Below are 3673 nucleotides of genomic sequence, written 5' to 3' on the forward strand. Positions count from 1 at the left end.
AAAAAAAAAAGTTAGGCCGGAAAACAAGACATGTTTGCTACCACTGCTCGAGGTCTCGGGGAGACGATCTCTGAACACAGAAAATACAATCTCTATATGTTGTAGTTTAAATGTGTCTCGGAACGAACTAGTATATATCGGGAAGCAGGTAATTTGGAACCATTTGGGAGTCGTGCAGAAGAAATGAAATGGCAATCATGAGATTTATGACAAAAAGCATAGACCGGATTTTGTTAAATGATATGAGACTCATTTAGTCTATAAAACCTGATTCCTTGAAAGGCTTGAACACTTAAGGTTTAAACTCCAATTATCTGTTTTCAAAAGAATCCGCTCCACTTCCTTTCAGATAAAATATGATACGAATTCCACACACAAAACTTAAAATCCTTGTCCATCATTTTGTAGAACGAATAAAATACAAAAGGATAGCAAAAATAAAAAGTGTTTCACCTCTTTCATATCACCAAACATGTTTATTCATGATAAGATATAACTAAATGTTGTTCTTGCAGGGAAACTCGCTAATTCAAGGCCATATAGAAAGGTACTACTATAAAAAAAGATGTTATGTTCTTGCAGTGAAACTTACTTATTCAAGGCCATAGAGAACTCCAACAAACAATTTAAAATAATTTCCATCACCAAAGAATTTCTCCTTAATTTTCAGAAATGTCTTCAGTGTAATCAGGCTGTCCGATCCAGCATGACGATTACCCACTTCTCCATCAACTTCAAGCGTTTTCGCAACTCGTTCAAGACCACCATACAAATTGTTGCAGAACTTCATAATATGCTTAATATCATAAACTTGGGCACCAAAAAACATACGTACCAGCAACACGAAAATATGTACTGTAGTTCAAATGGCAACATTTTCTTGGTTAAAATCTTAATCAAGTAACCGAAATCATACGCACTATGAAGAGTAACCCAAGCCAAAGAACCATTACAAACTAGTATGGAACGAAAGAGCAAATCAACAAATATCATCGAATCAATTCCCTTCTGTCGATTCTTTTCAAAATCGATGCCCCTGCCTCTTGAGAAGCTCAATTGTTCGGAGCATAGTAATCATTAGAGATATCAAAATCACGGAAATTAAACTGCCATATGTAACACGTACCGGTACCAAAATCAGGCAAGTTAGAGTCTGACATTGTGAGTCCGACTTGAATGAGTTTCAGTGCATCGACATTGGATTTCAAAGCTTGATAGTTACTGACTGGTCTTAGAAAATATACTGATGTTCCATCATGAATGGAGTTTCCTCTAGTAGGATGGTAAATGACACCAGGAAATCTAGTATCCATTGAGACAATTGGAAATCTAACGAGGGCATTGCTGATTCCGTAAAATTCCTTATACAGATTATCCAACCAAACTTCTCTGATCTCAATTGGTTTTAGCTTCAAATTGGGTGCCATGGTTTTCTCTCCATTCCAGATGTAAAAAATTGTGAGATGCAGCCTCAATAATATCTCATTCTATCATTAAAAGGGAAAGCCACGGTACACTGTTACTAGACTGGAAATCATCCCATCCTTGTCATACGCCCATTCTCTTTTGTTTCTTTTTACGGTAAATGCATACCTTTATTGTTGTAGAGTAACTTGCAAAGTCATGTTTTCTCCGTAGTAGTTGGGTTTGGTGTTTGTAAGTTAGCATTGCAAGTATTTGAAGACTTGAAACATAAAAATTCATACTCCCTCCGTCCCACTAATAAGTGACCTAGTTATTTTTAGATTTTGTCCCACCATTAAGTGACCTATATCACTAAACAAGGTGATATTTCTAAAATTATCTTTTTAATTAATTATATAAAATATAAGAAATATGCATAATTTGATAGTCATGTTTATATTCGTTAGGTAGGTGTTTTAAAATGTTTTTCCATGGTACAAAGTTTGCGAACATCCGTGGTGTAGTTTGAGAGATAAACCATTTCAAAATTTCACTATTTATTATCCATAAAGGTATACTTGTAAAAAATGTTTAAAAATACTTTTCCCTTACTTGTCTTAAAAATTGTGCAAACTTGAACTAGGTCACTTAATAGTGGGACGGAGGAAGTATTATGGTGCAAGGTTATTTAGCTATTGCTACCAATACACTAAAAGGAAATTTGGCACCGTTGCTAAGACTTCTTATGATGTTTCCGGAGTGAATATTTGTCAAAAGCTTGCTAATTAAGATCTTGTTGTCAGAATCCCTGTCTAAGATGCACACTTACTTAGGAATTCAACTCTCACCTATCTAGCAAGAGAAGTCTGATGGAGGCACCGAATTGGTGCTTACCCACAGTCTGAACTTAAGTGTTTGCTTAGTTATCATGTAATTAGACCGACCGAGCGAAGCGAGGGAGAATTCTATATATGGTGACTTTGTGTCAATATGGCACAAGACTTTTTTTACTATTTTGAAGCAAAAGGATTGGATTTGGTGTCCCAAACAGATATCAATCAACAATGAAAAGCCTAAAGTAACCCTTCACGTTTTCAATCACCTCTAAAATTGGCGTAAATACAACAGAAACAGAAGGGTAATTACGTAAATTTGGCAGACCAAAAAAAAGGACAGGAGGTTGGAAATATTTTAATTGTTGAGGGCGTTTTGGTAAAAAACGAGGTAGAGGTTAGAGGGTCGAACCCGATCACATCCAAATTTTAATTATTTTTTTTTCTGTTTTTTCCTTTTTCTTTTCCCTTTCTTTCTTCTTCTTCTTCCTCCTCTCGATTTCTTCTGAGAACAACAATCTTTATCAATCATAGATGAATTGGAGGCTTCGAGATTGAAATAAGAGGAGATCGATCCTGCATTAGATAACGGTAGCGGTGTTATTCTCAATAGCTAATTCTGACTCAAGGAAACAAGATAATTCAGAGGGAACTGGAGATTCGGTTTTTCAGATTAGGCCTTGAGATTTTGTTGAATTGATAGGTGCTTTGAGTTGCTGTTGGATGAAGAATGAAATGGAATTGTTATCGTGGAGTCAATTGAATTGTTATCGTGGAGTCAATTTCATTCAGAATCAAAGGTAATTTAGGGTTTCTTATTTGATTTTCTTATAATTTGAAATTGAGTATGAATTTGATACGTGCATGTTTTATGGTCTGGTTGGTGTTGGGTACAGATGTCTAGTATGGTTAGTATGGTAGGTATGTATATGATGGATATGTTCTGGATATGTACGTATGGTTTATGCAAGGAAGTTAGGGTAGTTTGTATGGTTGTGCATTAGGCAACCTATATATGTGTCTGTGAGTGTGATGAAGATTATGAATGGAAAGGTGATGTTATCTTGTTTGTGTCTCCTTCTTCCCTGATTCTAAATGATTCTTCTAGCCTCTTTTCTGAATTTCTTCCCTTCCTTAACCTAATTATTCGTCTATATTCACCATTCATGCTTAATTAATAAGTTTGCACTTATCAAGGAATTCGTCTAGTTTCTCCTCTGGAATTCTTCCCTTCTCATCTGTTAATTCGTCTAATTTCTCTAATGATATTTGATTGATGAGTTTTGGGCTCATCAATTAGTACCAGAGCCGTTCGATTCTTTCGGACGGTTTATCCTAATTATCATTATATATATATATATATATTGTGTGTGTGTGTAATTATCATTATCAATTAGAAAAGGTTACGCCAAGGGATTGTTCAATGTTCTGAAGAG

General features: G+C 35.2%; 1 pseudogene; it reads right to left on the bottom strand.

Annotated features, from left to right (window-relative positions):
* Nucleotides 1-371: 371 nt before the first annotated feature.
* Nucleotides 372-1440, bottom strand: LOC113292825 (annotated as a pseudogene).
* Between the last annotated feature and the right edge of the window lie 2233 nt (nt 1441-3673).

Source organism: Papaver somniferum, chromosome 7, assembly GCF_003573695.1.
Source record: "Papaver somniferum cultivar HN1 chromosome 7, ASM357369v1, whole genome shotgun sequence".
In the NCBI taxonomy this organism is placed as follows: Eukaryota; Viridiplantae; Streptophyta; class Magnoliopsida; order Ranunculales; family Papaveraceae; genus Papaver; species Papaver somniferum.